We start from the raw sequence: 21,120 nt of genomic DNA on the forward strand, positions 1-21,120 counted from the left end.
ATCCCTAGGCGTACCCTCCAACCTCCTCCCTAAATAGGCTAATCTCACAACGTACCCTACAGGCATTTTCCAACTGCAATAAAAACTGCAGCTCTGGACTCTCTTGCTTTAGGGTTGTAATCCCCCCCCCCCTACCCCGCCCCTGCATCTCCCCGTGGCATCTCCCTCCCCCCTAATTTCCCCTACTATATCCCTTTGGTCTTCCCCAAACTTTGCCTCTCTCGTTTCCTCCCACATTTAATTTTTTCCTCGGGAGTTTTTTTTTCAACTTTATTTATTCCTCCCTTTTTTACCATTATTTACTTTTCTCTATGCTTAACATTACCCTCGCCTGCCACTGGCAATTGACGTCGTCATTTTGGGTGTGTTTTTAAAGTTGTTAAAGAAATATATTGGGAAAAGTATTTGTTTGTTTGTTAGTTCGTTTGTTTGCTTCATTGCTTTGCTCTTGAAGGGTGGTTTGATGATGCTGACACCGTGAAGTCTTTTGTTCATTCAATCCCTGAATTGTTCTGACGTCAGGGTCCGAATGGGGAAACTGATACGCCTAAATTTTTAACATTCTTTGATAAATTATTCATGTTCCAGTTAGATATAGAATCTTTCTTGTTTTTATATTTATTTCACTGAATTTTCGAATATTGGCCAAGGGGATTAACAAGCTGGAATGAATAATAAGGAGGGTATGTCACAAGAATATACATGTAAATTAGATTCACCGGAAAATACATTTAAATTGATCGTCAATCACTGGCATCTCGTTAAATCGCTCCTGGTATCTTTCTTGTGGCACCACTTTCAAGCCAACATAGTGATTATTCTTATACTTCTGTGTATTGTAATGGCATATATTGTCAAATATGAAATATTTGGTTCAAAAAAGCGAATAAAACACAAATCAGACGACAGTTTCATTGCTACTCTAAACAGAATGAAATGAAATTCGATATACGTAAGATAACTAGTAAATCTTAACGCGAATGATATACATTTATTTAACTAAGGTACTCATTTCAAATATATTTAGTTTCTATCACTAAAAACTATTTAGTTTTCCGCTTTGTCCAGAAGGACACTTATCATCTTTGGAAGAGAAATCGATCTGATTTGAAATGGAATAATCATGAACATCCAAGAGTTTATGCTTTAGCTAATGATACTTCATAAAAACTTGAATGCGTTGCAGTTCTTGTCTGCAATTTTTAGGAAGGATTTAACAGTACTCCCTTTTGCTATAACTAGATGACCATATCACTGTGTTCAAAAGAATATGAAACCACTTTTGGTTGGTTAATTGATTGTAAACACAGTAACTCATAATGCCTCATTCCAGCTATCTTGAGGTTAAACTGGTTAGGTTATTTTTTTCGTTTCGTTATATTAAGAATTTTCTACTTAAATGTTGCCTATTGGGGCATATTTTTATATAGATTTTCTCTACTTATCGGGTAGACTACTGATGACTTATCTCGTAAGATTTTTTTTTCATGTTTGGCAATAGGAGTTCTTTTACATTAGATGAAGAATGGTTAATGTTTCTCTATTCGGCAAATATGGAAGTGATAGCTCAAATCCAGCAGGAAACCCCCCCCCCTATTTCTGTAACCCAGAGTTATCGTGAGATATTAATCACACTGTACAGATGGGACAGCAGACTAAACTTATCACATAAGCCTTGAATGCGTTACCTTGATGATTTCCAGTGTTAAAAATACTTATTCTTATGCCAACATTTCAACACCAAATAACATTTTTTTCCAATGTGAATTAATATTTTTTTATGATTCCTCAGGATCCTTATTGATACACCATAATAACATAACAGATGTGAAAATCGGCTGATAAAAGATACCAAAATACTCTCTCTCTCTCTCTCTCTCTCTCTCTCTCTCTCTCTCTCTCTCTCTCTCTCTCTCTCTCTCTCTCTCTCTCTCTCTCTCTCTCTCTCAGTTTGGATTTATTAACAGCAAACAAAACTACAGCGAATGTGTCAAACGTATTATTATTATTATTATTATTATTATTATTGTAGTTGTTATCATTATTTTGTTATTTCAAACGTATTATCATTGTTATCAGTTATTATTATTATTATTATTATTATTATTATTTTCATTATTATTATTATTATTTTCATACATCGCCTTTTTATTCCTGCTCTTTCATTCCATGTACCATCCCCCCCCACCCCCCACCCCCATCTGCCTTCCCCTCGGGATCCAGCCACTATTAATTAATATGAATTTTATCAAGTGTTCCCGGCTCTCAGCACCACCGTGATGGTGAAAGGGATAGGAAGGTGAAAGTCAGCGCAGAGGATGGTGATGCAAAAGAGAGGGTTGTGATGATGGTGATAGGATGGGTGAGTGAATGGGGGGTCATCGATCAATATAGCCGCTGTTTCTAGACGTGTGTGACGGTCACAGTATTACAGATGGATATATAAAGTATTTAGGATGAATAGAAGCTTATAAACGTAGATAATGATGAAAAAATGACACAATACTCAGTACACTATTTAATGATAATTAATTAATAATTACACAAAATGACAGACCGTAAAATATCCTCGTTTTTAAATAGTCGCAGTTTTCAGGGATGTGAAATTGAAAATTGCAGTCTAGGTCTGTTGAGATCGTTTAAGAAATGCCAATTAAATGGAATAAATTGGAAGAAGCGGTGGACTGAGAATCGTGAGTTGTTTGATATCAATTGTACCAGGTAAAAGAAATGTATGCGACTCAAAGGCAAATCTTTGTGTTCTGCACTTGAAACTCTAATCAGCCTAACTATTCTCCGTGTTCTCGTTGGCAAATGAATTCTAGATCACAGTGATCACTTGCGTAATACTTAATGTTTTGTCACAAATCACTATTGTTGAGTGATTGCACGTGTCGGTGGTATCTTGAATAACACTCAGGTATCTTGAAACCAATCTTTTAGTTATGAATTGGTTCTGGGAATCGATACTTTGTATATGTGAATGGGTGTGTTTTGAAACAACATGGACCAAAGCCTTGACTAAGGGTCAGTGATGACCTGTATTTATGAATTATGCCTGTATACCCCAGCGTTGGGGCCTGTAAGGCCATTCAATGTCCAAGTTCGACTGTAGGAAAACCAAGTTCGACAGTAGGAAAACCAAGTTTGACTGTAGGAAAACCGAGCAGTTGTACTATGAACTAAATGTTAGAAATATTTTGAGAACATGACAGAAGAGAGGAAGAGGTAACGTAGGTAAAGTAGAGGATATAAAGCAAGGGCTGCTAGGGCATGAATGAAGGCTACAAAGATCCTCAACTAATGCCTATAGTACGCCACTTAGAGTATACTAAATGCACTATCCTCTATACGGGGCGTGAAAATATTAATAACTATATTAAAAATACAAGAATATGTTAGAAATAAATACTTTACTGTAAATAATAGTTTAAAATTTTATGTTATTTTTCACAATACCTCTTTCAGATTAGTAGGGTTCGTCGACAAGGTTTCAAACTTCACAGTTTGTATCAATGGTGTAAGATTCGTGAGAGAAGGATAAGTAAATTTTCTCTATAGCTTCCTATAGTGAGAACAATAATTAATGATGAAAGAGAGTGTCATCAACAAACTTGTTTGTTTTAAAGAAAAAACGTCCTTTAAGCAATAAAACGGCTTAGGCTATTTTCTTTTATCTTCCTAAATATCATTCAAATTATTTTCTCTTCTCTATATTTACTAAAAACTGTATCATGATGAAATATAAATAGATGTAAAGGGATTTTGTATTCTCATTATTGTGAACTATTGCCACCACGAAAACAATATTAATGGCTTACTTTTTTTCAGATGGATAACCTCGAGAGGAACGCACCCCGGAAAAAAATATCAATGACTTACTCTTTTTTTTCAGATGGATAACCTTGAGAGGAACTTCCAGAAAACTCTAAATCAATCAATCTGTCGAGAGGAGGAGCCTTGTGAATAGGTAATTTCCTTTGAGGTTACCTATAGCCTTGTGAAGAATACTTCATATGTGAGTTAAGTGTTATGATCAAGCATTAGATTAGTTTCTTAGTCTTGCAGTTCAGTTCATTCCTTTCCCTGAAATTTTATAATTCAATATTTATCTACTTATACATTACAAAATTAGCTATGTTATGAATAATTGGAAACGTCCTGACTTAAACTGCAAGTTAGGGATGGGGGTTTGGGGTAGTCAGTAGATCTACTTGCTGAAATATCAGCAGTCATTACCTGGCCTTCCCAGGTCCTGGCGTGGCCACCGAGTCCTGGACGTTCTGGTTATGTTTTCAGATGAAATTGGAACAGAAACCTGATACCATTAGCCCTTAAGAGTTAATCCTATGTAAAATCTATGCATGTTGTCATACAAATTACCACATTTGTCTTCCTCCTCACTGTTGCCTGTTTAACTCAATATTGTAGTCTCGCATATCACAGGGGTAACCTGGTTATTCAAACTTTCCCTTCATATATAATGCAATATTCTTTTGTTCTAATGGATGTTAATGTGAAATATTAATACTTTTTAGGAACTAGTCATTAATTATGTGTTTATTATTCTCGAGGATTTGGGCACAGAGTATCTGGTCGGACTTTTTGTTATTAATATCTTTTGCATTTCTGGATTTGATCGTTAATTTTGGTTATTGATTCTGATAAAAGGAAAATCACTTAAGCTTGTCAACACACATCGAGACATGGCAAAAAATTAGAACGGATTTAATTCCTCAGACAGACACAAGTAATTACTTTTGAGATAATCTCCCTCAACTTTTTCCAACTAAAGGGGTATTGGCATCAGTGCGCCTCATGTGGTGAATGTGAAAAGCTATATTAGAAATATAGTCGTCATATGAGCGATTGAACGTGGTGGAATTGAATGAGGTTGATAAGTTTTTACCTCAAACAGTCGGGAGAGACGATTCATCTTCGGCAATGTTTACTTTTAATGAGCCCCTTATCTCACTTTCGTACGCAAACACAAGCAGTTCCAATTACAGTTTATTGGCCGAGAGCTGTGACATCATTATGACGTAATGGTTTTATAACCAATTACGAACGACTTCAGTCGAAAACCAAGTTTTACTAGGATTTCAGCGGATTGATAGTTACCTTAACGTCCACTGGTATCCTTGTTTGACTGAATACTTCGAATAAGGAAAAGCCAGCTGCCAGCATTTCGTATTCTTGTGGCAATGGCAGACGCAATGGTTGGCCCGTCTGGCGTTAATTTTGACAAAACCAATACCTACAGATTGTGTCCAGTACAATGTTGGTTAAGGCGATTTTTTATCATTATTTTCCAACTGGTGGTATTGAACTAGTGGTTGAATATACTCAAACATAATTTAAATCTTAAGGATAATTGTTGCGAGTGCTGTGAAGCTGTTTGTAGTTCTACTACTACATGAACGCCTTTATGTGTGATCGCTCTGTAGTGACAAAAGGACGTCCGTGTAAGTGATATTATTTTAGTGTTTCCTTGTCTAAAGGAACTTGGTTTGTAAATTTTACTTTAATTACTAGCGAAACTGGAATCCGCTATAAGAAATGGACAAATACTGGATAGTTTGGTATTTTCTCTATATGTTTAATGAGGTGGGCTGGGGCCGTATAGTAATGTGAAGTATTTTTCCACCCTCCCTTTCAGACTTAAGCAAGAGCCCGTCACCTGTGTCTTGCATAAGGCAAGGTAATCTTAATCCATCCCTTTGTTTCACTTTCAACTTGACCGCCATCATATAAAAGACTTATCCAGGAGGTTAGGACAATCTATTTCGAAATTCATTTTAGTTTCTTAAATTGTACATTGGCAATTGATTATGAGGAAATCGCTCTCCGTTCAGTGTATAGCTGTTGTTGCTCATGTGAAAGTCAAAACAGCCCCGTAAAAATGATCCACGGAGCTGGAGGTTAGGACAATCTATTTCGAAATTTATTTTAGTTTCTTAAATTGTACATTGGCAATTGATTATGAGGAAATCGCTCTCCGTTCAGTATATATCTATTGTTGCTCATGTGAAAGTCAAAACAGCCCCGTAAAAATGATCCACGGAGCTTCCCAGAACATTGGAGCAGTGAGATTGTTCATTTTCGAGCGAAGCAAGCCTCGGTAGATCAAAAACCCTTAAAAGGACGTGAAGTGACTCTTGGATAATTATATTTTTAATTTCATGCTAGTTACCTAAATGATTTGTGCTTGTGGGGTGGGGAAAGGTGGTTAAGAAAACAGTTTATTAATAAAATAAGGTCATATTTATTAAAAATACACAAGTAAAGAAGAATTTTTTTTCTTTTTTTTTTTCTTTAGAAAATGGTGATGCGGCTTGCTTCTGAAGAATTGCCGATTATTATTTTATTTTTCGTGTTTGAGTATTCCTTTGTACATAGAGAACTTATTATTATTATTATTATTATTATTATTATTATTATTATTATTATTATTATTATTATTATTATTATTATTATTATTATTAGCTAAGCTACACTCTAGTTGGAAAAGCCAGGTGCTATAAGCCCAACGGCTCTAACAGGGAAAATCGCCCAGTGAGGGAAGAAAATAAGGAAATAATTAAACGATTTGAGAAGTAATGAACAATTAAAACAAAATACTTTAAAACAATAACAACATTAAAACGGATATTTCATATATAAACTTTAAAATGACTTATGTCAGCTTGTTCAATATAAAAACTAGCAAGTGTGAACTTTTAAAGTTCTACTTATTCAACTACCCGATTAGGAAGATCATTCCACAATGTGTCACAGCTGTGATAAACCATCTGGAATACTGTGTGCTATTGAGCCCTATGATGAAGACCATGCAGACATGGTTTGTCTATCTTTACCTTCTTTGACGTTTGCTTTTCCCGTGCCATACAGCCGGGGAACCCCACTCTCTACAGGACCTCCACTGTCGTTTTATCTTGTTCGTTCAGAGTATTCAACATTTCATATCACGTATTGCTCATTTACTTGTTAAATCGTCACTGTCAAATGTCTCTCAGAATAAGAAAGTCTTCAGTTTCCTCTTGAAAGCCTTAATGTCTTCAATTATTCGGATGTCTCGTGTGAGCTTTTGTAGTCTCGGGGCCGCATATTTAAAGGCTCTGGAGCCTAAAGTAGACATATATCTAGGTTCCAATCGTTTGAAACCATCTGTAACTATTCTCATGTCAACACGATTAAAAGATTTATTGGCCTCGCAATATCTAGCAATTTTCTTATAAGTATTTTGGATGACCGGTTATGATAACTTGGTGGGTTATTGCACATATTTTAAATTCAATTCTTGCCTTAATCTGCAGCCAGCGTAAATCATTTAGTATAGGATCCATTCTCTAGGTGGGGCATCTTTTATCAGTCTTGCTCCGTTGTTTATTATGTTTTACAATTTCTTAAGTTGTACTTTTGGTAAATTGTAATAGATGGAGTTGCAGTAGTCAATCCTGGTAACAACACAATTTATCACAAGTTTCTTTACAGAATTTTCATCCAGGTACTTTTTTATAAAATCAATATTTCTTAGATGGTAACCAGCAGTTTTTACCACATTATTTATTTAGGCTTTGAGACAAGTTGCAGTCAAGAAATATACCTAGATCACGAAATTTACAAGATATCGGCAGTCATTATTTACGTTCATTTGAATATCACCCAAATTCCTCACAGTGTTTCTCTTTCCCACAACCATGAACTCAGTTTTGTTCTCATTTCATTTTAGTTGTTTAATTGTCATCCATTCTCTAACACTATAAAGGATTCGGTTTATTGGAGTTTCTGTAGTATCATCTATATCATTTATGGAGAAGTAAAGTTGTCTCTCATCCGCAAATAGTTTGGACTTCAGTCTTTTAATTAACCGAGAACATCACCACTGTTCTCTAGTCTTGGGTAGTGCCATAGCCTCTGTTCCATGGCCTTCCACTATCTTGGGTTATTCTCTTGCTTGAGGGTACACTCGGGAGCACTATTCCATTTAATTTCTCTTCCTTTTGTTTTCTGAAGTTTATATGGTTTGTATAGGAGATATTTATTTTAATGTTACTATTCTTAAAATATTTTATTTTTACTTTTTTCCTTTCCTCACTGGGCTATTTTCCCTGTTGGAGCCCCTGGACATAGCATCCTGCCTTTCCAACTAGGGTCGTAGCTTAGCAAGTAATAATGATAATAATGATGATGCCAGAAATACGTTTGACACATCGTATGCGGACAAGATGACAGATGTAATACTCTGAATATGATTAAGGTAAACAAAGTTACCATGGATGTTCTTCGAATTATTGGCAGACCAATAGACGTATATTTGGGTAAGCATACGGGAGGTGCTCTTGCTCTGTTACTATACTTTCTCATTTGTGCAAATTACGTAAAAACAATTACGAAGGCACATAATTTGATATATATGAACCTATTACTATTAAGGATTTGCAGCGTTTATTACTTCGAGCTTCCTTATAGATTTGATAAAGTGAATATCTAATTTATTTACTTATATATTTATCAGAGGTTTCGTGCGAATAAGTTATACGAATCTTCAGCTAATTAAGGATTACAGAGATATTTTCCGATTATTATTCCTGATTGATATCCCAAGGATGTATTTACCCCGCCATGTTACTTTTTCTCCCGATGGCATTTTGTTTTCTGTCAATGCATTGGGGGTAAAAATGCTTGCTTGTACTTTGTTTTTGGTATTGAGTTACGGGTACTATAAATATGTTGTAACCTGATTGGTTGCTTTGTTTCAAGATTATCCAATTGACTGTGATAATGCTATTTTAGAATTCATACGTCTTAAAGACAATAAAGGGAAGACAGGAACGTCGCTTGGATATCTGTGAGCATTTGGTGTATAGCATATGGATAAGCCATATGCAGAAACTGTGATAATGATACTCTTGGTTTTCTTAGATGAAGATTAGATAATGTGAGAGGGTTTGCGTCAATTTTGTATAAGAAAAAATTGAAGAAACTTGTTACAAAAGAATTCATGTGTTCAACTATTTAATTGACAATATGTAAATATTGTATTTTGTTAATTTAAATAAAAGTTAAAAAAAAAAAAGTAGGGCAGATCCTCAATAGGTGGCGCTGCTTGCTAACTCAAGTCAATGTTGCCAGATGGACAAAATTCACCAGCGTTCTTTTTCAAACTATGATGGATGTTTTTTTCTTTTTTGTCAGGCATGATACACATATATGCTACACTATGAACAATATTTAGCATCGAAAAAAGAAAATTTAGTCATGGTTTTTATATTTTCATTTAAGCTCATGATTATGGTGTATTTCTCTCATTCTCACGGGAATTTGGGATCTAAGAATCTGGTAACACTAACTCAAGCCTTCGACTTCAAAACAAAATAGTAGTCCCTGACTCCCTGCCCCGGGTGCCCCCAGTCCGACGCCATTTGTTAAACAAGGAGCAAATGTTGAATTCATTACCATTCAAGCATAACTATCATTTATTGGTGCATTTTCTCTCACATTTATCAGTGCAAAGTTAAGGTAAGGTTATATATTAAATATATATATATATATCATAACTTTCAGAATGTGTACTTTATCAAAGACCTAGATTATACATTGGAATAGGGCCTGGTAGATGCTAAGATCACTTCGAGGGGTCTTTATTTTACTATTTCAAGTGCAAACACTGGTATATTTATAGTAAAACATGCAACGTCATTTCTAAAAATAAAAATAAAAAAAAATCTAAAGTAAATGATGTGCATTCAAGTTATTTGACTTCCAATGAGGTAAATTCAAATAAACCGGTGTGACGGTCTGAACGATCCCCCGGTCTCAGAATTCTCGTTGACATTGTATAATGGTTCTTTTCCGCCATTAGCTCGCTTCGCTCGCATGAAATTAAAACGTCAACCTCGTATGCACTGGCAAACGGTAATGTTCGCGCATGCGCAGATTATCAACGAGAATTCTGAGCCCGAGGGATCGTTCAGACCGTCACACCGGTCTACCGTTATGGCGTCCCCCCCCCCACACTTCCTGATGGACACAGGTGGGAACCTGGGATTTCAGGTTTGCAAAAACTGAACAAAACAAGATTATTGGTAATTGTGTAGGAGACCTCCGCGATCGATTTAAAAGTTTCTAAAAGTAGAAAACGAAAGAAAACAGTAAATTAGAGCTACAGTTACCTTGAAACTGTGAGATAATCCTCCTACAACCACCTAACTCTTACACAGAAAATGTAAGCATAAATCTACTACTACAATTATGGGGGACCCCAGTGGGAAGCGGGGTTTTTGGGTGGGGGAAGGAGGAGAAAAGTGATTTTTCGGGGCACTACCGAACCTAATACAACTAACTACCCTACCCTGGGGGCCATGTACCCCTACCTAGGCCTACCAGGGGGGGCTCCGCCCCCCCCGCGACCCCCCCTTAAGGCCACAGTAATTTTCAGGGCACCACCAAACCTAAGACACCCACCTAACCTAGCCTATGGGGCCCTGTACCCCTACCTAGGCCTACCGGGGGGGGCTCCGCCCCCCCTGCAACCCCCCCTTAAGGCCACAGTAATTTTCAGGGCACCACCGAACCTAAGACAGGAAAAAAAAAGGAACACAAACTTCAAATTAGTCTCAATATCTAACTTTGCGTTTCCAAACCATGTACCTTTGAAACAAGACACGAAAAAATTGCACCTCCTCTTCCTTTTCCCACGAGTAACCACACTACGATCACACCGGAATGCTAATTTGTTGTAATCTATACGGCACACATTTTCACAATTAGGGCACTTTTTCTCTGCCAAAATCAAACCATGACGTTGAGCAAATGCAATTAGCAAATAAACTTTCCCTGAATAATGTACACAAAAATCCCCATAAGAAATAAAGCAATTGTCACAAGTGACACAGTCGGAACGGGATGAAGATCCTGCTAATTGCTCCATACTTCACGGCGGCAAAATGAGCTTTTCAGTTTGAAGGGAGATCCGAGAAGTGCAAAAATATTCCTCCGCGGAACTTCACGTAAACTGTGGTAACTGGTGGAAAAATAGCAGGGATAAGTGAAGTAATAAGTGTCAGCATTGGCTAGATTTGTAAAAACCGCCATGATTGGTTTTCAAACAGTGTGACGTCAAGAAAACACCTGTTATTGGTTAGAATAGCATTGAGAACTAGTCTGCCATACGCAGTAAGGCGGTGAAACAGCTCATTTTAGCCAAGACATCACACAGTAAACAAAAACAAACACTTAGAAAAAATCCAAGTGAAACATAACTATACACACGAATATCTTCGTCAAATAGAAGCTGCTCATATATTGACTATTATATAAGCGTTCTATATGATATAATAGTGAATTGTAGGTGTTTAAATTCTTCAAGATCTTCCGCGGAGCTCTCCTACACATTTACCAGATTATTTAACACTTTTAAGGTTTGTAAAAGGGTACAGAACCTTACAAACCCACCTAACCTAACCTAGTAGTTCCCAGGTCATACAAACCCACCTAACCTAATCTAGTAGTTCCCTGGTCACACCCCCTAGCTGGGGGACAAGCCCCCAGACCTCCCTTCCCAGGTCACAAAATGTGATCATCTATCTTTTGATTCTTTTAAAAGGTCACACAACCTATGAAAGCCACCTAACCTAACCTAGGAGTTCCCGGGGTACAGTTCCTAGCGGTGGGAAGGCCCCCCTGACCCTCCTTCCCACATCACAAACTAAATGTAAATCACAAATAAATCCTTACATTATGATAAAAAAATTCTCAAATAATTCCGTACCTTATGATTGACACCTTTGTCTCTTTTTTTGTCTTGGCAATGTTTACAGAAGCGTTGCAGTAGATGATATGCTGATCTTCCCTAAGAACTAAATTAGAATCGTACTTGGGACACAATCTTTGAGGGATAACACAAGGAGCATTTTAAGAATTATTCACTACACCAGGAGTACCATGAAACTAGGCTATAGCATTGAAATACCCAAAACAGCAGCCATTACCCTAAATTCTGGAAAATTATCCTGAATTTGGCAGTAATGTCCTAAAATAGGGGAAATTTACTTTAAATTTTGGGTTAATTCCCTAGACTTGTTGGCCTCCATTACTAATATTTGACACGTACCACAACTACAAATAAACTGAAAGCTGGTTTTTTACATTATTCGAAGTATTCAGTCAAACATGGATACCAGTGGACGTCAAGCAGTAACTGGATTAGTCCACTGAAATTCTTGTAAAACTTGGTTTTCGACAGAAGCCGTTGGTAATTGATTATGAAATCATCACATCGTGATGATGTCACAGCTTTCAGCCAATAAAATGTAATTGCAACTGATTGTGCTTGCGTAAGAAGGTGTTAAAGGGCTCATTAAAAGTAAACCTTGCCGTAGAGGAAACATCTCTCCCGACTTATCAAACTCAATTAATTCCACCTTGTTCAATCTCTTATATAAGAACTACTTTATTATATAGCTTTTCTCATGCTCTTTTAATGTAGGTGATTATTATTATTATTCTTTTTTTTTTTTTTCTTTTCTCTTTAAATCAAGTGTGTCATGCTTCTGAAGTTTTACCGAGGATCCCCCATATTTTAGGCAATTTTTTTGTAGGTTTATTTTGCGTCCCAAAGAAAAGGTGAGCTTTACCATTATTCAGTTTCGCCAGTAAATATTCCCCGGAAATAAAGGTAATTTTCAAAGAAAATTTTATATATATATATATATATATATATATATATATATATATATATATATATATATATATATATATATATATATATACTGTATATAATGTACAGTAAATAGATATCTATATACCTGTATATCTATATCTCTATTGGGAAGTATATATAAACATCCTGGGATTTTTTGATAGAAGAAATAAAGTGTTTAATAGTCATATTAGTGAAGGAGAATTTTAAAGTAAGTAATTTTGAGGATTTAAAAAAAGAAAACCTAAATACTTTATTAGCCATAATCTAGTGATTTTAAAGACAGGGATATCACCAAAATTCTAGTCACATATATGGCAAACTTGGCCAAGAAACATAAGGGTAGAACTAAAGGTTTTAATTTGAGTCTGTATCCTTCCTGGATTTAACAAGATTTTAAAAATAGCAGGTACTTTACAAATGATGAGGTTTGATAAATATACTTATGAATTTGCTATTTCTAAATTCTTTTATCAATTGGCAATTGAGGAAAATTAATCTAAATACTTGTTTTGATGGGTCAGGCATATTTCTCCTCTCTTTGGCTTATATAAGTCAAAGAGAGCTGTCTTTGGTATGTCAGTTTCACCTTTTTTATAATTGTCTTATCAAGATGTTGGGTTTGGATTTTGTCTGTTCAAGGAAATTTGAACTTTTAGAAACAATTGAGTAAAGCAAGCCTTTAGTTTTAACTTTTAACAAGCTGTTATCACAAGCACTTTAGTAACCATTGTGATTTTCAGGATGATGTGGACAAGGAAGCTTTGTTGAAAACTCCAAAAATTTTGGAAGTACTAAGGATGAAAGGGAACCTTTAAAAGTGACTACATAAGCTAATGAGACTAAATTGAGTGATGAAGACTCCTCTCTTTGGGAAATTCTCCGTACTGTTGTAAGTATTTATGATTTAAATAATGCAAATTTACCTGTAATAAACAGATGTAAAATTACTTAAATAATTATTCAGGTCAAATTTAATATATAGGATCATAAACTACATCATGGTGAACTGAGAGAATGGAGAAATATAGCCATTCAGTTATAAGTTTCCAGATGCTTGAAGTCCCAAGGCACATTGGAAATAGTAGTTCTTCTTTTGACATTGTGGTGGTGTGTGATCCAAGTAAAGATTTCATTGATGTGTGCTTTATGTAGTTGAAAGAGAATATAGGTTAGTTTTCTTTGTAGCTTCTCACAATTTAATTCTTGATGAAAATTTATAAGGAAGAACTATTCCAGTTTCAGAACTAGTAGAAATTGAGTTTGGGACAGAAAGAGCTCTTGAATTTGCATAATATGTTAAGTAATTGTCTGGTACCTATTAAAAGTAATGAGATTTATCTATTTACATGCTATACTATTGATATTTATCCATATAATCAGTGATGAGTCATTAATTTCTCACTCTAACACAAATTTTGGAATTGTATTTCAGTGGATTGCTAAATGGCTTGATTTGGCTGATGTTAAAAAAATATTTTAAATAGCTTGATTTGGCTGATGTTAAAAAAATATTTTGCTGTAAAGAATGTTCATTCCGAATTTGATGAGTACAGTATCCTAGAAGTAATTTAACAGGGATAAGGGGTCTAAAGCCCTGTCCACACGATCGAGCATGCCCGACGGGCAAACAGTGATACCAGACCACAATTGTTAGTAAGAATGAGGGTTGATGACGTCAGAAGCGGGAAAACCACAGTAGGGATCTGGCAACCAATAGTGTTGTCAGATCCCTGCTGTGGTTTTCCCGCTTCTGACGTCATCAACCCTCATTCTCACTACCTACTGTGGTTTGGTATCACTGTTTACCCGTTGGGCATGCTCGATCGTGTGGACAGAGCTTAAGAGTCTGTTGTGGCATTGGTCAAAAAACAAATTCAGGCTGCCATTCAAAATGTCCTTGATTTTCTAGATTTCCAGCATATAAAGCAGTGCATGTGGTATGCAAATAAGGAACTTTTTAATGGCATTGCTACCCTCAGAGAACAGGGAGTCAACAATGAATTGTGATTTCTCCTGAATACTGTACCTCAAAGTGGTTATGGTACTTTCATCATAGAATGCATTTACTATGATGAGCAGAAGGATTATTGATAATATCAAAAGGAGCTAACCTTATCACTAAATTGAAACTAACCACGAGAGTTTTTGTTCGGTCTTCAGGACCGGGCAACAAAATATCTAGATGAATATGATCTTCATGTTAAATGAAGTTTAGGGGATTTAGTCTTTATTAGGGACCCATTTGTGAACTCTTTTGGCCAAAGTTATGGACATGACAAATGCAGTAACACAGTAAGTGAAGTAGTTCACGTAAAGTTATTCAAAGACAACTTTAATACAGTTAAGATATGTCTTCCTTAATTAAGTTTGTAACGGAATTTTGTTCTAGTTCCAGAATTAACAAATAATGATTGGACTGTTGGGTGAAATGTTAGGTCTCGTAAAGATGCAATGGTTTGTAGGGAGAGGAATGAAGATTTTTATAGTTTAATATAAATAAATGAGCTTTTTCCCTGGAGTCCTGATTAAAAGAAAGAAAAAATTAAATTGTAGTAAATACAGCACTATTGAGAGGAATGTTACATACCAAAGGGAAAACTCTCTTCACAACTATATATGAAATGCTAAGGCAGTCTCAGTCCAACACACTATAGTTAGGAATCTCCTCTTTGCCATGTTTGACGAACGAGTGATTTAGCTAACATTTTTGACATTGTATTAATCTAATTATTTCAGATGACCATTTGCATTTCTTTTGTGGGACAATTCCTATGCACTTAATGAACTTTGAAGTGGAGTGAACGTGTGTCTACCTTTTACATACATCAAGAGTACCTATCAGCATGATTTGACAATCTTTCATCTTCAAAGTCTTGTAAGCGTCACAAAGTTACCACGAACCACCAATTCTTCGTCAGACCAGTCAACGTTTTTGGGTAAGCATATGGCACTTGTCCTTGCTCTAGTGTAGCCGAATAGTTTAATCACATTTGTGCTAATGGTATAAATATTTAATTTTGGATACAGTTGTTTGAAATATATAAACTTTGTTACTATTTAGAATTTATAGTTATTACTGTACTTTATAAATTTCCATAAAAATTTCTTTTGATTTTTCACGATTCATAGTTTTCCTCCTTATGACCTGCATTTCGATTGAGGTTATTGATATGCGTTTTTATGTAGGTACAGGTCAGATATTGGTGAAGATTGTTAGATATTCACACCCCAGATTTTTTTGTTTTAACTGGATGTTTGTGATGAGGTGGTTAACGTCCTCTCACAGTGGCATTGTGAACACCTCATGTTTCTTGATGTGTTTTGCTGGAAAGCTGCATGCACGCAATCACTTCAGAACACTCTTTAAGATAATGTGAATAAATTTACTTAAAATTTGTAAACAATTTAGGCTACTTAAGTGTGTACATGGCATTTTCTCATTGTTTACGTTATTCTCATTGTATGCATTTTTGGGGTAAAGGGTTTATGCGCTAATGGGGAATCAATTTTTTAATATTTAATAATTCATTTACAAAATATGAAAAACTTATTGAAATGTTAGTTCTCGTGGTATCTTATTTCATGTTTATAATTTTATTTCATCAAAATTTAGAAAAGGTCAATTTATAACTATTGCATTTGTTTCCTGCTTGATCATTTTCGACCTTGCTTTTTCTGTTTGGTCCATTGCTCAAACATTTAGGAGTAAATTTGGACTTTTAGTTCCAAAGTGGTCAGTTGTCCTGGTGGCAGCATTCAGTACAGTAATTATGCCATTGGTTTTTGGGGAAATTTTTCATCTACATATACCGGCAGATTCGCTGGTACGAGAACGTAGGAGTTCTGTAGTCACAATTTGGAGAGACTTGAATATAACTCCTTCATTGATTCAGTTGGCTTTTTAGAAGCTGGAAACTTCAAGGTGTATTGAATAATTACCTCGTAAGATTAGTTAGGATGTTATACTTGATACTCTTGGGTCTCATGAGTGTAGATTTGGAAATTGCAGGTTTTGCTTAATAGGATTAAAATTAAAAAAACTGATTATGCATTACAGTACCCTCAAGTGACTGTTGGTAGCAATATTGTTAGGAAAATCAAATTTGTATTGCCTAAGCTCCATTTGCCTCAATTTCACTCAGTTTCAAACTTTACTTGTTCTAACACTAATGCAAACCCTACGCTATTTATAGGGACTATCTTTCAGTGATGCTGGAAGACTAGCCATTGAGACTTTTAAGCAAGGTGGAAACTACCAACTTATGGTTATCAAGGGGTAGCAGAGGTTGCCAGCTTCCTTGTTCACTCACACACCAGTGTGTCTACTTAATTTTTCTTCACACACCATTGTGTCTAACTCACTTTTTCTTATGGCTTTGCCGAGAAAGGAAGTCTCCGCTCTGCCTTCTAAACAGACTGGGTCATTGTACTAATTTCTCAGCTTTTTATCTTTCAGATTGAGTATTTTCCTTCCTGTCATCCATAATGTGGACATGTTCAGGGCTTGAAGGACGCTTTTGCGGTACCTTAATAATTTAATGGTCATGAAGAGGCCTTTAAAGCAATTTTTGAAATTTCAAAATTAAAAGTTGATAATAGTGTGATTACTGGAGTATTATGTAATGTGGGAATCTTGATATATATTGCCTAAGTTTGACTGGTATCACACCTTATGTTTGGACACCAAAATAAACTTTATATCAGAAAGAAAACCTAATCCACCAATGTGGCTTATTGCAATCTTGAAGGGAGAGACTATAATTATTATAAATTTAGCAAACTAATGCAAAAGAAAATAGGCTTTATAGAATGTGGAGACATTTCTAGATTTGGCAAGAAATCCATCTTAATGCATACCAAATCTAGAACGCAGTCTTTCATGTTAAGTAATATAAAGATGGAAGCAAATTTAATGGTAGATATCAAGCCACTTTAGAATTTTAGTGATGGAAGAGGAGTAATTTTTAACAAAGACCTTTATGATTTTAGTGAGGATGTAATCTTGGATATGTGTCCTAAAGAAATATGGAAGTTTCATAAGATTCCCAGAACGTCTATGATTATTTTAACATTTGAAAACCATTATGTACCCTCTCGTGTATATATCGGAAATGAGAGAATACCAGTTCTCCTTTACAGACAGAAACCTTTGTAGTGTTACAATTGCTTCAAATTTTGCCATCCATCTAGGGTATGCAAAAACAAAGATTTGTGTCTATTGTTCTGATCCTGAGCATGGACCCTGCACTTCTATTATAAAGTGCACTAATAGCAACCAAAATCACAAAGCAACTTGAAAGAAATATCCTTAGTTTGAAATATAAGCAGCAGCTGTTCAGAAGTCCGATGCAGAGCATGTCAGTATTGGATATGCTAAGCAACTTCTAAGCAAGACCAAAAGCTATGCCAAGGCCTTAAAATCTAAGGGTGCAGGCCATCCAGAGAGAGAACTGTAACACCAGTTAGACAAGGTAATGGAAAACTTCCTCTTCCTAAAACACCTTCTAAGGTTAACACCATGCCCCCTACTTTAGATTAGGTGCCCGGCCTTACGAAGGCACCACCTAGGCTACCTTTAAAGATGTAGAAAAGAAAAGACACTCAACTTCACATCAAATAAGGATGAGACATACAATCTCCCATTTACAGAGAGAGAATTTGACGGCATTAACTTCATGCAATGATACAGCCCCAGATGAAATTCCTAATGTAATGATAAATCATGTGTGTAATAACACTAAAGTATTCGACAAAGGTAGTAAAGCATGTGTTAGGATAGGAAATGAAGTGAGCGATTGGTTTCCGGTGAGAGTGGGGCTGAGACAGGGATGTGTGATGTCGCCGTGGTTGTTTAACTTGTATGTTGATGGAGTGGTGAGAGAGGTGAATGCTCGAGTGCTTGGACGAGGATTGAAACTGGTTGACGAGAATGACCATGAATGGGAGGTAAATCAGTTGCTGTTTGTGGATGATACTGTACTGGTTGCAGACGTGGAAGAAGAGCTTGGCTGATTAGTGACAGAATTTGGAAGGGTGTGTGAGAGAAGGAAGTTGAGCGTTAATTTGGGTAAGAGTAAAGTTATGAGATGCACGAGAAGGGAAGGTGGTGCGAGGTTGAATGTCGTGTAGAATGGAGTGTTACTTGAGGAGGTGGATCAGTATAGATACTTGGGGTCTGTTGTTGCAGAAAATGGTGGAGTGGAAGCAGAGGTACGTCAGAGAGTGAATAAAGGATGCAAAGTGTTAGGGGCAGTTAAAGGAGTAGTAAAAACTAGAGGGTTGGGCTTGAATGTAAAGAGAGTTCTGTATGAGAAAGGGATTGTACCAACTGTGATGTATGGATTGGAGTTGTGGGGAATGAAAGTGATGGAGAGACAGAAATTGGATGTGTTTGAGATGAAATGTCTAAAGGGGTATGGCTGGTGTATCTCGAGTAGATGGGGTTAGGAACGAAGTAGTGAGGGTGAGAATGGATGCAAGAAGTGAGTTAGCAGCTAGAGTGGATATGAATGTGTTGAGGTGGTTTGGCTATGTTGAGAGAATGGAAAATGGCTGTCTGCTAAAGAAGGTGATGAATGCAAGAGTTGATGGGAGAAGTACAAGAGGAAGGCCAAGGTTTGGGTGGATGGATGGAGTGAAGAAAGCTCTGGGTGATAGGAAGATAGATGTGAGAGGGGCAAGAGAGTATGCTAGAAATATGAATGAATGGCAAGCGATTGTGACGCAGTTCCGGTAGGCCCTGCTGCTTCCTCCGGTGCCTTGGATGACCGCGGAGGTAGCAGCAGTAGGGGATTCAGTGTAAAGCTTCATCTGTGGTAGATAACAGGGGAGGGTGGGCTGTGGCACCCCTAGCAGTACCAGCCGAACTCTGTTGAGTCCCTTGTCAGGCTGGGAGGAACGTAGAGAGGAGAGGTACCCTTTTCTGTTAAATTTGTTTGATGTCTGCTATCCCCGGAAATTGGGGAAAGTGCCTTGGTATATGTATGTATGTATTTTACCATAAGTATTATTACCTGGATATGGCGAGACCATAGTTTCCCATCAGTTTGAGAATTGGCTATTATTTTAGCATTTTTAAACCTGGAAAGGACAAAGTTTTAGCTGTAAGCTACCAACCATTTGCATGACATGTTTATGTAAAATCATGATAAAATGGTCAATACAGTGCTTGTATGGATACTAGAAAAGAAGCTTATTTTATCACCAGTTCAATGTGGGTTTCAAAGAATGCACTCTAAAATGAAGGCACTTGTTCATCTGAAGTCATAAATTTGTGAGTCATTTGCTTCCAAGAAACATCTTGTGACAGTATTCTTTGATCTTGAACAAGCATACAATACTACTTGGAGGTATGGTATCCTTAAAACTGTCCATGAGTTTGATCTAAGAGGCGAGTTGCCTTTATTCATTCAGACCTATTCTAAAAGATGGTTCTTTCATGTTAGAGTAGGTACAGTAATACTCTGTCTGAAAGAAAGTGCCAGGAAGGAGGAGTCTCACAGGGTAGTGTACTTTAGTGCCACATTATTTGCGGTAGCAATTAATAGGATTTTTTCTGTCATTCCAGATGACGTTCTTCATTCACACTTCGTGGATGACGTTTCGGTTTCATTTGCAGGAGTAAGAATGGCAACAGTTTAAAGAAAGCTTCAACTCGCACTTGATTGACTTATGAGATGGGCAAATTTGAATGGCTTCAAATCTTCAAGTAAAACAGTTGTCATTCACTTGTGTTGCATTCGTGGCATACACCCAGACCCAGATATATGTATAAGAAACTATCAGAAAGTTAACTTGGGTTTCGCATCTCGAAATTATCCCATACAGTGCATCATGGGGAGCAGATCGTCAGACTCTCCTAAGACTGTATAAAGCCCTTATTTTATCAAAACTTATATGGATGTGAAATATATTTTCCAGCTTCTGCTACCAAGTTGATTTCATTCTCAATACTGGCATCAGATTAGCTACTGGTGCTTTTAGATCATCCCCCATCTCTAGTCTTTTAGTTGATGCAGGTGAATGGCCTCTGGACTTAAATCGCTAATCTACTATGATCAGATATTGGTATAGGTTACAGAGGCTCCCAATTTCATTGTCATTTGAAACTGCCAGGAGAGAGAATTTCTTTTCTTACTATGAGGCTCACTCTGTATCCCCAAAGCCTTATGGATTCAGAGTGAAGGAACTGCTAAGTAGCCTGAATCTTTCCAGGAGCTTGGTACTACCTTTCAGGCTATCAGTCACCCCTCCCTGGAAACTCCAGACATCTCCCTGTAATTATTTCACAGGCTTTAAAGACAACATGGTAAATTAAGAAGTGGGGTTCACCTTTTTAGAACATGCAGAATGTTACAGGGATAGTGGATTTATTTTACAGGCTGCTCCAAATCCAGTGCTGGCATTTTAGTTGT

General features: G+C 36.5%; 1 long non-coding RNA gene across 6 annotated transcripts in view; it reads left to right on the forward strand.

Annotated features, from left to right (window-relative positions):
- Positions 1–21,120, forward strand: part of LOC137634916 (uncharacterized) — a 138,990-nt gene that overhangs the window by 93,957 nt on the left and 23,913 nt on the right. For 3 of the 6 annotated variants that reach the window (XR_011042587.1, XR_011042586.1, XR_011042585.1), the window contains exons 1-3: positions 9,375–9,522; positions 13,447–13,595; positions 15,443–15,642. This is a non-coding gene — a long non-coding RNA (uncharacterized lncRNA). Of the gene's footprint in view, positions 1–3,895; positions 4,019–5,180; positions 5,466–9,374; positions 9,523–13,446; positions 13,596–15,442; positions 15,643–21,120 lie in introns of those variants that run through there. The other 3 variants (XR_011042588.1, XR_011042590.1, XR_011042589.1) reach the window with 3 other exon arrangements.

The sequence above is a fragment of the Palaemon carinicauda genome, chromosome 45, assembly GCF_036898095.1.
Source record: "Palaemon carinicauda isolate YSFRI2023 chromosome 45, ASM3689809v2, whole genome shotgun sequence".
Classification (NCBI taxonomy): Eukaryota; Metazoa; Arthropoda; class Malacostraca; order Decapoda; family Palaemonidae; genus Palaemon; species Palaemon carinicauda.